The sequence below is a fragment of the Panthera onca genome, chromosome D2 (assembly GCF_046562875.1).
Source record: "Panthera onca isolate mPanOnc1 chromosome D2, mPanOnc1 haplotype 2, whole genome shotgun sequence".
Taxonomy (NCBI): domain Eukaryota; kingdom Metazoa; phylum Chordata; class Mammalia; order Carnivora; family Felidae; genus Panthera; species Panthera onca.
Genome location: NC_138349.1, coordinates 85,994,610 through 86,014,640, shown reverse-complemented (window position 1 = coordinate 86,014,640; position 20,031 = coordinate 85,994,610). Strand labels below are relative to the sequence as shown.

At 37.3% G+C, this 20,031-nt stretch overlaps 1 protein-coding gene across 3 annotated transcripts in view; it reads left to right on the top strand.

Annotated features, from left to right (window-relative positions):
• The window catches only part of PCDH15 (protocadherin related 15), a 1,703,323-nt gene that overhangs the window by 691,442 nt on the left and 991,850 nt on the right, over window positions 1–20,031 (top strand). The gene's annotated exons all lie outside the window — the stretch shown is intronic.

Below are 20,031 nucleotides of genomic sequence, written 5' to 3'. Positions count from 1 at the left end.
GCAGCTGTGATGTGGCATTGATCCACTATAAGGACCTCATGCAGAAACACCTGTCCAACCCCAACCTCTGCGAGGACAAAAGCAGGGGAAGTGTAAACTCACCAGTGTCTGGAGAAACATGAAATCTGAAATTGGGAGTCTGGAGCAGTGTTAACAAAGTGAAAAGAATCCACTCAAAAAAACGCATAGTTCTTTATTCTCAGGTGTTCTGTTGTTTTCTCTGAGTCATGATAAAGTGAGCAATGTCAAATTGAACTTACATATTATCTGAGACTATAGATTAATGTAGTCATTTTGTTTATACCTTTATATACATAGAAGGCAAATTTCGTATTTAACAACAAAAGCATTTTGAGGTGTAAACCCATTCTCTTGGCATTGTTTTCTCTCTGAAGACACCCTTGTCAGCACATTTCTGGCTGTGCATCTGCTGAAAGGAAGGAGGTGGGCAGGGCAGAGATGTGTTGTCGCAGGAGAAGGCAGTGCCGGTGACTGCCCCCCACCCCCAGTTCCCCCGCCATGAGCCCATGGCTCCTCCGAGAGTTGAATGCCAGGAAACGGGTGACTTTGAAAGGTCTTGTTGGAGTGACTTGGGGTCCCAGTTACAAGGACCAGAGCTACTTTATTGCTCAGAAAGCAAGTTATTACATCTTAGTCTCAGAAATGAATCGAGGGACAAGCATCACAGTTGAGTATTTTAGTCATGTTTGCATACTTTAGCTTCTCTCCAGGACTTCCAAAGAAGTCAACAGCTGGGGAGAAGAATCTGGAATCTTTTTAAGCCTTGTGTGTCTCAGCCTTTTCTCCTCTGGTTTTGGAGGGAGGTGGAATTAGGTGCGAATACACGTATTTGTAATTGAATATAACAAACTTGAAAGTTGAAAGAAAAATAATTAATTTGTATTTATAATCAATTGTTTTGCTTCTTGAAAAATACCCTTTGATACCATAAGATTTTTTTTCAATTAATTTATCACTGTTGATCATATAAATTTAGGAGAACAGTAGAATAATATGTGTAATTTTAAAAAAAGGCTCTGAACATATTAAGCTTGTCTTTTCTAGGGACCTGTACCTTAAAATAATAAGAACTAATTATTCCTTCAATCCTTGACATGGTTGATAACAAAAGTAGAAAAACATTTTGCAAGAAAACAATCTCAATTAATCCAGATTTTGCCTTCTTCAGGAATCCTATTAGTGGTATAATACAGTTAAACTTTAAAATAGGTTTACTAGTTTCATGAATGAAATCCAATAAGGAATGCAGAGTGGCAAAGCTTTCTTTAGGTGTTATTCAGAGAACAGGAATTATAAAAGTACCGTAACTGTAAAAGAAAGAATTTACTCAGTATTGAACTCGTCCCTTGTCTTTGAGGTATTTGTCTGAGTTTCCAATGAAGGCCCATCCAGACGCTCAGCTCAAGAATTGCTATGACTTAAGTCTTCTGTGTGTTTGGACCAGTGTTTTCACTGCCTGGGTGGCGGTGGGTATGAATAATCTGTAGAAGTGGAATCGCCGAGGCAATAAATCTAGGATTCCTTTTAGATGTGCTCTCTTGTTATTGACTTTTAGGAGAAGAAAGAGGAATTAAGAATATCCCCAACCCAAATGATGGGTATGTGCCATTGCTGTATGCTTATCAGGATAAAAATGAAGATACGGTGTGCTTATTTTTACTGTTCATTCTAAGGGGCTGTCTTTGTATGTCTATTTTTATGTATGTCCCATATTTAAAAGATAAAGCAATGCACATCATGTTTTCTTATCTGAATTTTTATTCTTGATGCTGCTGTCAGAGTGATGAATATGTATAGATAGATAGGCACATAGCAAGAGAGCTTCTGAAAGTGGCGGAGATAAGGAAATACTTAGTATTCTCAGTAACAGATAAATGAAAAGGAAATCTGTTGGTTACATTTGGTATTCAGTTCTTTTAATCAGTGCTTCGTGAGGCAGGCTTACAGACCTTTTTGGAATATTTGACATTGACTCCTTCTTATGTGCGAGCCCAGAGGATATTAACCAAGCAGAAGGTGACTGCTTTGGCTAATTCCACCCGTCCCATTTTTGGAATGTTTCATTACAAAGATCCTTCATTCAGGTGTCATATCTTTCATTTCTTTACGGAGCTAGGTTTCTAGTTGGCGGTTAGGATAACTGGATTTTAATCCAAATAAAAACCCATCTCATATCATGTTAGTTACCAGTTGCAATACAGACAATAATAACATACCAGATGCTTGAACTCTAGAATGTTTTGACTTCGAAGTTCAACCTCTGGGTCAGTCTGAATTAGCCCTTGATTCTGTGTGTCTCTTTTTCTGGGTTATATCATCCACCCCTAAGTGTGGCCAGCCCACGTTACCTTTGCGTTGGCTTCTGTTGTTTGTGTGGTGACTTCCCGATTCGTCTACATCCACACCGCCCACCACTTGAGGGCTCATTCAAACCTGATTTTTAACTTCTCTCCTACCCATTGCAACCTCACTAACCCGAAGTCATTTTACCCTCATCATGTACACTCTGTAAATAACTACACGTTATAAATCCTTTGTCTTCTAATAGCACTGAACAGTACATTACTTTATTAATGCACATTGTTTTCCACTGACTCTGTTTTGTACTAATGTCCTCTCCCCAGCTAGAAGGAAACTTTTTCTAGTGGGATTGACCAAGTTGTTTTTGTTTTTTTTTCTTTCTTTCTTTTTTTTTTTTTTTTTTTTGAGAATAGAGAGATGAAATAAAGCACTCTGAATCCAAATATCCCAAGTGGCCATGTCCTAGGCATATGCTTTACAAAAGTACCTGTTAAGAAATTGATAATTTATTAAAGGAGGTGTCTTCTTAAGAGAAGCAGACCACAATGTTCTTATACATTTGGTTTTGCAGTGATCAGACATGCAAGGCTGCATTGAGAGCACATGTGTTCGACTGATGACAACAAAATAGCTTATCTAGAATTCTTAAACTGGTTTTCTTCCCTATAAAGTTACATCCTAAGCATCTGTCCAGAACCTGATTTGAGTTGACTGCCTCCTTGGAGTTCTGCCCATATCCAGAAATCCCATAACATTTTTGCCAGTGAAAATACGGATTCATGTATTTTATATAATCATGGAAGTTTTTACTCTTCATTTTGTAAAATGAGGAATAGAAATGTGTACCTACCAACTCCTTTTTAGTATTTATTAATTTGAGGTTATAAACTTTATTTTTTTTACTAATATTTATAAACCTTTTCACAGAAATACACACACACACACACACACACACACACACACACACACACACACACACACACACAGGTTAGTTATGCTGCTCAAGGAGAAGTTACTCAACAGCTGTAAGCCATCAGTGAGACCATCTGCAGGGAATTAGGTCTATGAGTACTTACCCCAAAGAACTCACTACAGATTGACTATGTAACTATCACTAAAGAGCTTAACAAAATGTCCAGCACTTAGTAAGTACTTAATAAACAGTGAATGAATAGCAGTCACATAAGCATTGTTAAAATTCTCACGTTCAGGGCATCATGGCACATATTTTTATTATTTTTAAATTCTTGATTATTAATTACCTTTCTTTTCATGTAGAGTTTTTAGAAAGGATAACTTGTTCTTTTATTTCTGATTCCTTGTATACCTCAAAATGTCTTTTCTCTTAGCACAATGACATATTTGCTGGAATAACATTTTCAAGCTGCAACTTTTTCCCCTTATGAGTTCTGTATATGGTTGTCTAATAAATCCCAGTGTTTAATGATGTAGACAGTTTAGGGGGCAGTCTAATTCTTATCTGGGTGTTTTTCCCTCTCAAAAATTTCTTTCTTTGTCATTAACATTTGGAAATTCCAGAAGGATATGTCTTGTGTAACACTCATTGGGTTAGTCTGGAGACACTCAATTTTTTAAATGCAATCTTCTTTAGGAAAGTTTCTTTTATAATTATTTTTTCCATGTTCTTTTTTTTCTTCTCCCTTTTTCTTTACTTTCTCTAATTTTAGAATGAGTCTTCCAGATCAGTTTTCCATCACTTTTTCCCCTTGTTTGTTGCTTTCTTCTCTGCCCTATTACTTTGAATTTCTGGGAAATTTTACTGCCTTATCTTCTATTAATGTAGATGATTGTGTCCCTTCTTCCAACTGTTATTTATTGTTTTTTTCTTCATTTTTAATTTGGCAATTGTGTTTTCCTTTGTCACATTATCCTTCATGAATTTACATTATTCTTATAGTTAGATCACGTGATTTTATTGACAAAATTGAGCGTTGGATCTTCAGAGAAAATGAAAATTCCTTCTCCCTAGGATGTCACTATTATGAACTACATCTTAAGCCTCCATATCTTATTAGTTAGAAGGAAGAAACCCATAAATAAATAAACCAATCCAAATTTAATTTTCCCAACTGTGCAGTTCCAGTCTTTCTTGGATAAAAACAAACGAAAATGAAAAACTGAGTGTTTCCGTGACACCACCCTCTCCTCCCGCTTCTCCCTTAGAGAAGGTCTCATTGTGTGTGTTTGTGGGGGGGGGGGCGGTGTGCAGAGTGAGCTGCATGGAGGATAGTGTAACTGTACCGACCTCACGATGACATAAGAGAAAATGTGGCTTTAGGCGCTCAGCTTCCTCTACTCTTTAATGACATTCCTCTTGCCCTGAGTCTTTTCATCTGAAATCTGAGTGGTCTGTGGTCTTGAATAGGTGCTTGGGGTGACCCACACCTTCCCTGTGGTGAAGTCTGACTCTGAGGTCCATTGGCTGTGAAGAATGAGGCACACTCTGTGGTCCTCTGCGAAGATTCACTCCTCAGCTAGATTCTCAGTAAGAGGATGCTTATGACACTACAAAAACGCTACAATTTAGAGCCCCCTTCTCCCTGATAAGAATTTTTTCCCCTTCTTTTCTTCTTTTTTCCTTTCCTTTCCTTTCCTTTCCTTTCCTTTCCTTTCTTTTTTTTTTTTTTTTTTTTTTTTTTTTGTGATGGAGCTTTCACAGTCCTCAAGGATATATCAGGGCAAGAGACCATACTCTGCTGTTGGTGTTATCCTCTCTCACATAACAAACCTTCCTTCTGTGGGTTTGTCTGCATTTGTCACTCTACTGTCATCTTACAAATCTCATAGACTAGAAATGACTATTTCTCATCTGTTCTCTGTACTAGCCAGCTGTAGGAGCAGTAATAATCAGAAGTGGGGGTCACTAGACCTGAATCCTTGTGTCTGGTGGCTTTTATGCTCAATCGAGTGTGAGCACCATTCTCTCAATACAGTGACCCAACTTGCAAGGTGACTTGTTCTATCAGGCTGATTTGCAAGTGAGAAGCCGAAATTCTTATTCCTTCTCTCAGCATGGCAATCTAAAATCTATCCCATCTTTCTCAGACATACTGATGTGTTGGGTAGACTAGAAGTGGTGCTCTGGTACCCAGAAGACATGAGAGAAGCTCATAAATAATATTCAGTTGTCTCATGAATTTTGTAGCCAGTGTGAATTATTTATTTTTCAATCCCCTCTTCTATTTCCTGTAGTGAATCAGTGTCAAAAGGAACACTCATTTCTACTATGAGATGTTGTCCCTCTTTCTGATAGCAGTTTTCCTGACACACTCCCTTTCCTTTCTTGACTTGTTCATCTTTTTGACCATGAAGAAGTGTTTTCATATTTTTAATGTATAATTAAGGAGAAGTGAAGGTGTGTTTCATCTAAGATTGGATGTTTTACAGCTGTAATCTTTCAGAGACAGAAAGTTTTAGGTCCAGATGAGTTGCAAGAAAATCTTTTGAGAGCAGTTCTAAGCATGAAAGTCAAAACTAGAGTCAGTTTCGATGATCACCTATGCCAGTCCAACCCTGTATATGATGCTGGGAGATTATGAATATTTTCAATAAACACATACAAATGGTGTCTCAGGTAGTGTGCTACCTCCTCTCCATATCATGGATGGTTCTATTCTTCTGCCCTTGACTTTCTAAAGATTTGTGATGGCCAATCAGGTAACCTGTGAGAGATGTTCTCTCCACTAATTCAGCACGTAGGGCCCAGAAACCTTCCTCCGGTGTTTTCCCCAACTTAATACGAGCACGAATTCCACATTGTAGGTGGATTGTGCCAGGCATATATTTAAGCACGAGTGTGGGTGCATTGTGCCAGGCATATATTTAAGCACGAGTGCATGGCTTCATTCTTCATTAAATGTTAAATCTTGGGGCACCTGGGTGGCTCAGTTTGTTAAGTATCCGACTTCAGCTCAGGTCACAATCTCGCGGTCCGTGAGTTCAAGCCCGGCGTCAGGCTCTGGGCTGATGGCTCAGAGCCTGGAGCCTGCTTCCGATTCTGTGTCTCTCCCTCTTTCTGACCCTCCCCGTTCATGCTCTGTCTCTCTCTGTCTCAAAAATAAATAAAACGGTAAAAAAAAATTTTTAAAAATAAAAAAATAAAAAAATAATAAATGTTAAATCTTATTTACATGTTGGTTTTTTTTCATTTTGTTTTGTTGTATGTGCCAAGCTAGATGCTAAACTCAGTCAGATAATCTCACAGTTCTTGAAGATTTTTTTTAATTTTTTTTAACGTGTATTTATTTTTGAGAGAGAGAGAGAGAGACAGAGACAGAGACAGAGTGTGAGTGGGGGAGGGGCAGAGAGAGGGAGACACAGAATCCGAAGCAGGCTTCAGGCTCTGAGCTGTCAACACAGAGCCCGATGCGGGCCTTGAACTCAGGAATGACGAGATCATGACCTGAGCCAAAGCTGGGCGCTTAACCAACTGAGCCACCCAGGTGCCCCAGTTCTTGAATACTTTTGACATTCTATGGCCTTCATCCTACTTCTTAAACAGATATATTTAGTGGTACATCAGCTTTCTTCTTTTCATCTCTATTTATGAAAAACGGTTATGTTTTTTTCCGGGGTAACTTGATAATTGGCAATATTTTATTTTGAAACCCTTTGCTAAGGATTCATAATCACGTTAATTGCATATCATTTAAGTTAATCCAAGTGATCTTTTCACTCCAAAGACCAGAGACTGCCTTCGACTGTGTTTTCCATTTAGTGAGTACCTCGTGCATTTCTCTGAGTCTGTGTATTCCCTTCGTCCAAACAGTATTACCAAGGGCAATATTTCGAAAATGAGTTTTGTTACTTTAATCAATTGTTCAATAAGTGAAAGATTAAAAAATGATGTGGGTTGGCTCAATAGTTAATCTTTCTCTAATTTTATTTTAAGATACTATTGAGTACTGTTAAAGTTTGACTGTGAAGTGCCTTGCTCTCCCTTATATGAATGGTATTTTGAAACCTTAGTGGTTTTCCCCAGGATTTTATTTATTTTCACAATACATAAAGTATTGTTCATTTGTTCATATTGTGTTTTTTTTAATTTTTAAGAACTATTTATTCAAATATATTTAATGTATTAAAAAGCTTATCTATGCAGTCTCTCATATCTGCTTCTCAAGTTTCTCAGGATCATTTTTTTATGACCTACATCATTGCAGATAAAGTATCAGAATTTTTTAGAGTCCTTGAGGATTCCAAGTAGTTATTCCAGGAGGCTAAGGCGACTCTTCCCTGTACGGATTTGACTAATAGCAGTCTTTCTTGTATGCAGGAAAAGAGAGTGAGCATCTCTTTGTGATATTCTGATTTTATATACCCAGTTCATGGCTGATCTTCCCAACTAGCTTATTGAGATACTTTGCAATTCACATCTGTCTGACTTTTTTTTTTCTTATGCGAATTATCTATTTGTGTGTTCATGTTTGGGGCAGAATTGAATAAGCTACCAATAATATTAGCAAGTACCTAGAATGTGGTGAGTACTTACACATCAGTGACATTATTCAGTCTCCCTAACAATCCATAGAGGAGGTGTTATTTCCCCTCCAATGCCTGTAAGGGAAGTAGACAGAATTATACTGGATTAGCAGAACTGATATTACACAAGGGTGTGTCTCACATCAAGGACCGTTTCTCCCCAGTTTTACTTTGCTGGTGATTAACTGTGCTAGCAGTAAAAATATGGGAGTTCCTAGATTTGGAGAGTCATCGATTTTTCAATGATCCAAGTCACTGATGCATATTACACAGTAACTGGACTTCTCTTTGTGATGTAGTTATATTAATATATATAGCTTATTGGAAACATTATTCATGAGACACTGTGTCTTGTGCACCATATGGAACATTTAACAAGATAGACCGTATCCCATTATAGTCTCACAATACAATTAAACGGATTCGAGTCAAACCAGCATCTAGAAGAAATCATTTACAAGTCATGCATCTGAAAAAGGACACGTATTCAGAATATATAAAGAACCCTGACAATTCAATAAGGAGAGAACCCAATAAAATAGAAGAAAAATATCAATCACTCTACCCCCCAAAAAATGCACGGATAAAAAATTAGAACACCAAAACATGTTCCACATCATTAGAGAGATGCAAATTAAAACCACAATGAGGTCCATCTACACACTTATTAAAAATTCTAAAATTAATGGGGCATCTGGGTGGCTCAGTTGCTTGAACGTCTGATTTCAGCTCAGGTCATGATCTCGCAGCTCATGGGTTCCAGCCCCGCATTGGGCTCTGTGCTGTCAGTTCAGAGCCTGCAGCCTGCTTCAGATTTTCTCTCCCTCTCTCTCTGCCCCTCCCCTGCTCATGCTCTCTCTCTCTCTCTCAGAAATAAATAAACATTTAAAAATGTTTTAAAATCTAAAATTAATAAAATGGCACAATGGTTTCTAGAAATCAATTTGGCAATTAAAAAAAAATAAACTTATACCCACCATAAGACCCTGCCATTTCATTCTTAAATATTTACCTAAAAGAAATAAAAGCAGGGGTGCCTGGGTGATTTAGTCAGTTGAGCATCCGACTTCAGCTCAGGTCATGATCTCACGGTCTGTGAGTTCGAGCCCCATGTAGGGCTTTGTGCTAACAGCTCGAAGCCTGGGGCCTGCTTCAGATTCTGTGTCTCCTCTCTCTGCCCATCCCCCACTTGTGCTCTGTCTCTCTGTCTCTCAAAAATAAATAAATAAATGTAAAAAATAAAATTTAAAAAGGAAATAAAAGCATATGCTCACATAAAGATTTGTATGTGAATGTTCACAGCAGTTTTAGTTGTAATAGCATCAAATGAGGAACAACCCAATGTCACCTATCAGTAGTCAATGAACATATAAACATTGTGGTATGTCAATTCAACAGCATATTAAAAAATAAAAGGAAATAAAATCTTGATATGCCCAACAATGTGGCTAAATCTCAAAATAATCAAGCAGAGTGGATAAAGCTGGACAAAAATAATAGCACATGTTCTATGTTCCCATGGGTGGATAATTCTAGAAATCATAAACTAGTTTATAATGACAGAGGAGATAGGGGAGCCTCTGGGGATGATGGATATTTGTTATCTTGGTGGTGATGACCATTTCATGGCATTTACATATGTTAAACTTGTCAAATTACATACTTTACATATGTGAAATACATTGTGTGTCAATTAAAACTCAACAATCAAAACTCAACAAAGCTGCCTAAAATGTATGGTGTTTAAAATACCAGTGACATGGACAAAAATTCCAAATGGAATCCTTAAATACCAAATCTTGGTTGTGGAAAAGGAGACTGAATTCTCGTTGGGAATTACAAAATAAACAAACAAAAACATACAAGGTGATAAAGTAAAAATTATTTATTTTCCATTATTGAGTGGAAATAAGTTATCATTTTTCCTGGAGTATGTACAATTTGATTTTCTTTTCGTATAGTAGTACATTGAAGAAAAAAAAACTAAGCCTAAACAAGAAAAGACCAACCCTCTATCCTTATATATGAAATTCATCACTTTCAAATAGCATTACATGATAATCATTGCAAATATTCAAATGAAATTAATTCCTATTTCTAGAAATAGAAATATTTCTATTTAAATATTTATCTAAATATCTAAATCGTTCTTAATTTCCCCCAAATGAATTTCTTTTTGGTGTGTTTAATATTCAGGCAGCATTTTATAATTTATTTCCGTTTAATTTAAAATTGTACTGCATTATTTTTTTTATTTATATTTTCTTTATGTTCTGTTAAAACAGCATTGACATAGACCATTCAGACTTGGATGTAAATAGATTTGCATATGAATCAGTTAATGGGGAGCAGAAGAGGAATGTAGTTAGAATTTCAAGGGGTAAACAACTAAACACTTCCTTTATATCAAGTCCCTTTATGTAAATCTTTACACAATAAGAATTGTAGATATGCATATTTTCTAATCTCTTCACCATAGAAATTTTCATGTAAGTCATTCATAATTACAAAGATCTGTTGTTGTAATGTGTTCCCAAAAGATCCCAAGGGGAGGAAAGCAGATATAGAGACTTATGATTTATCAATTTAGATATTTTGGCAGAATTGAATTTGGTCCAGAAGTTCAGATGAGGTGGTGTCCTAATTGATTCTCTGCCTATTTCTAGCTGTCTGATAACCTCTCAGTCAGATATAAAGACGAGCAGTATACTTGGCTGAGCCCTGCCCCACCCCACTTCCTTGGTAGCCCTCTTGGGAATTTTTTAGCAATTTGAAGTTCCAAAGTTATAAGCTCAGTACAAAGGATATCTTTAGTTTTTAATAGAGCAAGCCTTAAGAGACTCTTATTCAAGAGATTTATAAATTCTGAATATTTTATCATCTAAAATACATAATATTATATGTTTGCATACACATTGAATTCATAACTTAAGATACACAGTTTTCTCTGTTACTTTAGAAGTGTGGACAGAAATAGCAAAACCTGTTTATTTCCTCAAAATATCTGTCTTCCCAAAGTAAGTAGAATATAGAGGGGACAAAAACCTGGTAAATATTAAAGCTGAATCATTCTTTTTTATTTTATTTCCTAAAGCTGGATCATTCTTGAGGTAAATAGGTTACTGGAATAAATAACTACAAAATATCAATGATTCTTAGATATCTTCCCTGGTGCAGAAGTGTAAAAACAGGAGGTTGACATTTCTCTTAAGTCCAATAGTAGACAGTTAATGGGAAAAAAAAGCCAAATCATTTGGTCCTGTAAGCTTAGAAATCAATTTAAAGACATTTTTTGCATGAGGCAAAACTATTCCAACTTCTAAAAAGTAAAATAAAGATGGGATATTTTCCCATTTTTAGCTATAAACAGATTGTCATATTTATATGGATCTTTAATTTACGGGCATCCATGTGAGTTTCACTTAACTTACAGCTTAATGACCTGTTTCTATATTTGCAATGTATAAAAATACTAGAGAATACAACTCACTGAAAACAATCTGTTGTGAAATTAAACGGCTGGTTGTAAGGGACACAGAGGCACAGGAGCACACACGGGTGGGGTGAGGGAGATTGCCTAGGCAGGTTCTGGGTTCTTGTGTTGGGTACCTCTAGGGGGCGCCCGCCATGCCCTTAATACTCTGAGCTGTTGAAAAGGTGTGAGTGTGAAGTTCATTTTTGTCTTTTTTAAGGTAAGTGTAGCTGGATGATCCAACCTATCAACCAGGGAGGAAACTGCATTCACATTCCCTTTCACACCCAAAGCGTCATGTCCTTGAGGTCTTGGTATTCCTTTATTCAGGGGCTTAGTCTCCACCAAGGGATTGCTCTCCCTGTTCCGTCACATTCAGAACTTAGGGAATTGTGAGAAACAAAACCACTACCGAGAAGTACCCCATCTGTCTTACGTTTAGCCAAAAGCAAACACAGCGTCTACATGAGTGTACAATTATTTTAAAATTGTATTGTTTCTGTATTAATTATACATTTTACTGTGTTTTTTATGCCTTATCAAAGTAACTGGAGGGACCTTATCTATTATTCTTCCCCTTCTTTCTTCTTTTATCCCCTCCCTGCTGGGTTCAGTTTTCATTCTGCTGGCCTTGTGACCAAAGCTAGCAAAAGCCCACATGTTCTAAATCGTCACTTTCGGGCACCTGGGTGACTCAGTGGGTCAAGTGTCCAACTTCAGCTCAGGTCATTATCTCACGGTTTGTGGGTTCGAGCCCGGTCGGTGTTGGGCTTTGTGTTAACAGCTCCGAGCCTGGAGCATGCTCAAGATTCTGTGTCTCCCTTTCTCTCTGTCTCTCTCTGTCTCTCTCTGTCTCTCAAAAATAAAAAATCAATCAATCAATCAATACAATGATACATTACATCATCACTTTCTTCCTAGTGGAGTAGTTATAAAATGAAACTCTTTTTTCACTGCCAGTCTCAATAGCTTCTTGTGGTCTGCTTTTGGTATGATAGCATTACCTTGTGATAAAATTCAAACGTTTTCCAAATAGCCTCTGTTTTTCCTGTCTAGAGTTCACTGATCTCAGGGCTGTTAGAGTCAAGTGCTCAGACTCCTTTCTTTTGTCTCCTGTCTTGAAGCCTGCCTGAGTATGGAATTTCTCTCCAGCACCTTGCCTGGGAAGAGGACTGGTCTGGGGCATCTGCCCTTAGCCTCAGATTCAGAGGCTCTTTCTCAGTCATATTCACTTAACTATTTAATTTTTCAGTTCATTCATTCATCTATTGTGCCAGTTGCTGTGAGTAGAGCAAACAAGAAAGCCTATGCTCTTTTTTTTTCAATGTATGAAATTTATTGTCAAATTGGTTTCCATACAACACCCAGTGCTCATCCCAATAGGTGCCCTCCTCAATACCCATCACTCACCCTCCCTTCCCTCCCACCCTCCATCAACCCTCAGTTTGTTCTCAGTTTTTAAGAGTCTCTTATGCTTTGGCTCTCTCCCACTCTAACCTCTTTTTTTTTTTTTTTTTCCTTCTCCTCCCCCATGGGTTTCTGTTAAGTTTCTCAGGATCCACATAAGAGTGAAACCATATGGTATCTGTCTAAGAAAGCCTATGCTCTTAAGGAGTTGACATTCTTGGAGGGAAGAGAGGAAAACGAATCAATACACATTGTAATGTTTTTATGTACAGATATTCATGTATATAATTATTAGAGTTCTTAGGGCAAATAAACAGCATAAAGCAGATAGAGTCCTAGGCTGCTATTTTGTGTGAAATTGAAGAATATCAATACTTCATTTAAAATCAGATATGTAATTGAATGAAGACTTCAATGTGTATTTAACAATGTGGAAATGACGAAATGAGCCCATTGATATGCAAATAATAGAATTTAGCTTTGGTTCTCAGAGCGCTGGAATCATATTTGTTTTAAATTCATGTTGCACTGAGAAAACTGTTACTTCCAAGACATCTCAAATAATTTGTTTAATGGCTTCAGTGCATCTCTTTGTTGTCCCACAGACTCATGAAGGTGGCTTCTGTCTGTAGATGGTCTGACACAGGGAGCTTCAAGCCTTGGCCCATCACATATTAGACACCATTTAGAGAATCCATTCCTTTGACATTCTGGTCTTGCAGGACCACATATCTCTAAGAAGGATTTGATAGAAGTCATAAATATGCACACACACAAATACCCATTTTAGTGTTCGGCCCATTATGGCTCGGTATAGTTTCTGTTTTCACTCTACTTTTTGTTTTAAGGGAAATTGTACTAATCCAGTGATGCATTGTTGCTTTTGGCTTCACTCCTCCAAACGTTATTACAAGGTAAAATATAAATTAGTGTGCTTATTTGATTTAAGGTGTCTCTTTACATTTTGTGTCAATAGACCTTTTCTGTTCTGTTCTGTTCTCAGTTGGTATTTGCCTTCGCTCAGCAGACATTGTACATATCTACCCCCTAAACTGGCTAACATTCCAACATAGAGAATCTCATAGCTACAAGAATATTATTCATTTAAAAAAAAGTTTCTCTTGGGGCGTCTGGGTGGCTCAGTCGGTCGAGCATCCGACTTCGGCTCAGGTCATGATCTCACAGTCTGTGGGTTCGAGCCCTGCGTCGGGCTCTGTGCGGACATCTCAGAGCCTGGAGCCTGCTTCGGATTCTGTGTCTCCCTCTCTCTCTGACCCTCCCCTGTTCATGCTCTGTCTCTCTCTGTCTCAAAAATAAATAAAACATTAAAAAAATTTTAAAAAAAAGTTTCTCAAGGCATCCTTTTTCACTGCTTTCTTGTGACTCTTAGACTTAGGACCTCAAAGTTCAAGCTTTGATGATAGTAAGAGAACGGATTTGAGTAGGCACTCATACCTTCTCGAGCCATGCCAGGTAATAAACCTCAGTGCTACCTCATTTTTATTCCAAATAATGTGTAACTAGATGATCGATAAAGGAATTTATCTCCAGGTAATAAATTAAGCTGAAACATAAATTAACTTTCCACCAATGAGGACCACTTCCTACATATTTTCCACTTCTATAAAGTCATTCTGCTTGAAACAAAACCACACTGACAATTTACTCATTTTGTGTTTTCTTTTAGAATCTACCACTATGAAAAACCGGCAATCTATTTTATTGATTGATTGCTGAGGAAAGTCATGGCTAGGAAAAATAATTTGAAAGCTACACATTTCTTATTCGATATAACATTTTAAAATATTTTTCTTTCTACATTGAGAATCTCTATGGCATAATGAGATTTGATAACACGTAAAAATGCTAGAATCCACTTTATGCTTCAGTCTTCCACCTTTTCCTGAAGGTAATTTTTTCATAGGTATACATCTGCTGGCATATATAAATATCCAGATGAGCACTTTTTAGATAGCCATATTTTCTGAAAATACCTCCTGTCATCTAAGTATAAAATTCGATTGGAGACATTATTCATCCCTTTTATACTGTCTGGAGAAAACCCTCCAAATTTAACTAAATTAGATTTTAGGGTACTCACACTAAAATATAATAATATATACATTTAGAACATTCATCCCATAGAAGGATCTAGTAGAAATATTTTCTAAAATTCATTTTCTTTAGGATAGTCATGCAGTGTGTATGTTAGAAATTCTGAAATTGATTTTGCTTCTCTTTGGAAGCAATATTTTGGAACACATTTATTTATTTTATTCCAAAGCTTTTCATCAAATGAAGCTTAAGTACTTTTAAAAGACTGCAGTGTAGTTTTGAAATATAAACCAGAATAAATTCAAGAGGGTAGCTGGGAGTTCCAGTTTTCCCGGGGGTGATTATTTGGTAAGTTTGGGTCTAGATAAAGAAGAAATAAGAACAAAACAAACAAAAAATGAAAACAAAAAACATTCCTCTGTGGCCTTAAACTCCAACTTGATAAGTCAGAATATATAATAGAGAAGTTCCCTTGACAGCGTCATTCGAAGCTGATTTTCTGTGGGTTCCCGTGCATCTTGTTCAGCTACGTTAGGAATCAAATCAATCTGGCATGAACTACATTGACTCCGAGGACAGCAACGCTCTGGATCTCACGCTCTGGTGAAACCTATAAACTGTTCATGGCGATGGTGACAATACCTCCTACTACTTCACTTTTAGGTCCAGTAAAAGTGGCACTAACTGTCAGGACTGCAACAAGAGGTATTTGGGTTGCTTTATTTTTTATTAGCCAGATGATCATATCACCGTTTTAAACAGGATCTTTTTTTTTTTTTTTTTTTTTTTTTTTTTGAGGACCGGCTTTACATTAAAACAGAAGCTTAGTAAACACATTTCACATCATTTTTTTTTCATAAAAGAAAATATTGTTAAAATAAAAGTATTTATTTTGGCTAATATATCATTAGAAAGAATATGATTTCTAATACTAGAATGTGTATATGGAAGTCTGATCAATTTGGGAACCAGCGGTGATATTTTATTTTATTCACTGCCCTCTTGAGGTGTTAGGAGAGATTTAATTAAGTTCTGCAGTGTTTTCTGTTTGCTTGTATTTAATAAGGTGATTTTTCTAATCCTTTGCTGACTCTTTACAACATTAGTAAGAACATAACTGTGAGAAAGTGGGTATTTTCTGAGTTGGATGCTGTGGGGAAAATTCAACACTTAAGACATGGTCCCTATGACATTACTTTTAAAGGTAAACATGTGAAACTATAGTAGGCTCTATGACACAAATTTTAATTATTTTAGCTATGAAGGTAAAAATAATTGTCTAGTATTATCTATTAACAATACTAAGAAAAATGATACTGTTAAAAGTCCATTTCTTAAATCTATTGCTAATAAAGATATGAGACCCTTTAATGGGTTTTTTAAAAATTGTTTTTTCTAATGTTGAAATAAAACTTTGTCTTATATATTTGCCACCAAAATAATGCAGAGGCAGCCATTCAGGAAGTGAAGGCCGCCAGGACCCATTCCCTGTGCGAGAGTCTGAGGGCACAGTCAGGAATTAAGCAGGGAGTAACCTGCCTCCTAGGAACTGTCACGTAAGCAGTACTGGTGTTTTCCAGTTCCTATTACTGATGTGTTTATTTAATCGAAAACATTTAACTGGGAATATTCTTGCCCATGGCTTCTAACCACCTTTGAGATGACAAATAAAAATAAAATGAGGGGCACCGGGTGGCTCAGTCAGTTAAGCATCTGACTCTTGACTTTGGCTCACGTCACGATCTCATTGTTCATGGTTTCCAGCCAGGTCGGCCCTTCAGTGACAGCACGGCATCTGCTTGGGATTCTCTCTCCTTTCCTCTCTCCCTGCCCCTCCTCTGCGCTCGCCCACTCTCTCAAAATCAATAAAATAAACATTTTAAAAAATAAAACTAAAATGATACATTATTTTTAAAACTTTGGCTTTAAGACAGACATGTGACACAGCACCACCAATCAACTGAATTAGATTCCACATCATCCTGATGATTTGAATTAAGCTTTAAAGATGGAGGTGGAATGTCGTCTCTTTCTGTTCTTGGTTCCGAGGCTCCTGGTTACCCTGACTTTTGAAGTGGAAAATAACATCCGTAACTACAGGTGACTCCCAGTCATGGTGCTTCACATCGTCAGTTAACTTTGAGGTATTTGCATCAGGCATCCAAATTGGGAAGTAAGAGAAAAGAAGTTTTAAAAGAAAGGAGAGAGAGGGAGAGAGAGAGAGAACGTGCTTTTGGTAAACTATGTGAGAGGCTGTATGCTATTTCTATACCCTAATATGTGTGAGACTTTCAAATTATATTATTAATAAAGAAAATAAAAGTACATCCTTTAAACTGTTAACTCAGTACCTCTGTCTCTGAAGTCAAATAGAAAGGTAATTAAATATTGTTTCTGAAAACTCCTGTATGACCATATCCATATCCATATGCCTTAATGCAAAGAAGAAACAAAGCCATGTCTTTCCCTTCATTCTCCCCGGGGGGTACAGGTCCCTTTGTGACTCCCCTTCCTTCCTACTGACCCCACTGAGTTACTCCTCAAAGGGCCCCTGCTGCAAAGCTGCTGAGCCCACCTGGCGACCAATCTATGTGCTCATTTTACCCTGGAAGAAACCGAAAGTATCACAGGCGTTTAAAACCACCACAAAGTACAGCGTCTTTCCTTCTTTATTTCCCCATTTTTCCGAGTGCTGTTTAAAAGTCAGAGAAGATAGTGAAGTCAATGCAGTATTTTCATTTAACCCTGCCTGTGTATCTCCATCTGAAATACCAGTGGAACCTTTATCACAGATGTAAACTATCCTTGGCGAGGAGTATTCTTTTTGTATTAAGTTTTTAATTTTTGATTCCAGTGTAGTTAATATACGGTGTAATATCAGTTTCAGGTGTGCAATAAACTGACTCAGCACTTCCCTCCATCACCCGGTCGCTTCACAACACGTACACTAGTTAGGTAAACCCCATCATCTATTTGACCCATCTCCATACCCCCCTCCCCTCTGGTGACCATCAGTGTGTTCTCTGTAGTCAAGAGTCTGTTTCTTGGTTTACCTCTCTCTTTTTTTCTTTATTGTTTGTTTTGTTTCTTAAATACCACAAGGGAGTAAAATCATACGGTATTTGTCTTTCTTTGACTGACTTATTCACTTAGCATTACATTCTCTAGTTTCATCCAGAAAATACAAACACACTAATTCAAAGAATTTTTTTTTTTTCCTTTTGATATAATGCCTTTAAAGTACGTACAAAAAGGCCACCTGGGTGGCTTAGTCGGTTGGGCCTCTGACTTCGGCTCAGGTCCTGATCTCTCAGTTCGTGAGTTCGAGCCCCGCGTCGGACTCTGTGCTGAAGGCTCAGAGTCTGGAGCCTGCTTTGATTCTGTGTCTCCCTCTCTGTCTGCCCCTCCTCTGCTCACACTCTGTCTCTGTGTCTCAAAAATAAACATTAAAAATTTTTTTAAAAAGTACAGAAAAATGTATTTGTAAATGACAGCATCAACAGAAAGTCAGCCAAATGCTACATAAATGTGTTTTTTTAATTCTGTATTTTATCCCATTAAAGACAAAGCTTTCTTTAACATGTGTTGTTTTAATATAAATATTACTAAAATGTAGTATGTGCCTCTCTAATTCCTTATATGGAAATGTATAAATTAACATTTTCTTCCTGATTTAGGGCCATCATTACACATTTTGATTATTGTACCCAATTTTTTTTTTTAATTTTTAAATGTTTATTTTTGAGAGAGAGACAGAGCACAAGGGGGGAGGGGCAGAGAGAGAGGGAGACACAGAATCCTTCAGGCTCCAAGCGCTGAGCTGTCCCCTGATGCGGAGCTCTAACCACCAGACCAGGAGGGAAGCAGAGGGGGCGGGCGGATCCTGACCTGAGCCAAAGTCAGACACTTAGCCGACTGAACCCCCCAGGCACCCTACATTGTACCCAATGTTAATCTGTGAGATAAGAAGCCAGGAGCCAGTCCCCTCCGGGTGGCCACCTCAGTAGCTGCTTGAGGGGCTATGTGCAGCATGTTCTTTTAGTGTTTTTGGCTGATGGTAATGAGAGGTGTGGCATGTGAGCAATTAACGTGCAGTCTGGGTCCATGGTTCTAGAATACCCAATCAGGATTTGGGATTTATCCTAAACATGCATGGAGCTCCTTCATATGTAAAACTTCAGGAAACTGGAGAAATGGAGAAGCACATGACTTTAGCTGAATCTTTTTTTTTTTTTTTTTTCATCTTCTTTGTTGTTATTTTATTATTTTTGTTGTTTTCTTTTAAATTTCATCGTATTGTATCGTATCATATTGTATTCTATTTTATTTTTAATGAAATCAGAAGCCAATTTGGAAAATGATAACATTAAGAGATAGATTATGGTAGTTACAATATTAATCTCCAAGAAATTTCCCCAAGAAATATTAAAATTCAGGGGTGTCCAGGTGGCTCTACAGTTGGTTAAGCCTTCAGCTCTTGGTTTCAGCTCAGTCATGATCTCACGGTTTGTGAGTTAGAGCCCCACATCTGGTTCCGCATTCATGGTGTGGAGCCTATTGGGGTTCTTCCTCGCTCTTTCTCTGTCCCTCCCCTGCTCATGCTGTCTCTCAAAATAAACGCAAACTTAAAAAAAAAAAAAAAGAAATATTGAAATTCAACAGCTGTAAATTTAAAATCAACAGATTCATGTCTATTTGTGGCTTTATACAAACATGTTAGTTAGGTTACATATAATCAAGTATGAATCTGCATTTCTTTATGAAATATATTTTATTTTTTTAAATTCTTTTATTTTAATGTTTATTTATTATTGAGAGACAGAGAGAGACAGAGCATGAGTATGGGAGGAGCAAAGGGAGAGGGAGATGCAGAATCCAAAGCAGGCTCCAGGCTCTGAGCTGTCAGCACAGAGCCCGATGCAGGGCTCGAACTCCCAAACCGCGAGATCATGACCTGAGCTGAAGTCGGACACTTAACCGACTGAGCCACCCAGGCGCCCCATGAAATATATTTTATAAGTAAGAATGTTAATGTAGCTAATTAGGTTAATTTTTTTATATTAAAAAGGAAACCAACATCCACTGGACTTTCCCAACATCAACATATGTAAATCATACTGTCCTGTGCACTCATAATGGCACTTTACCATTACAGTTTATTTTACTATAAACTGTACTAGTACTAAATACTATATTACAGTTTTCTGTTTTCATGTTGTATTATGTAAAACATATTTTTAGGAACCAGACAGCCCTTAGTTTGACCCAATCTT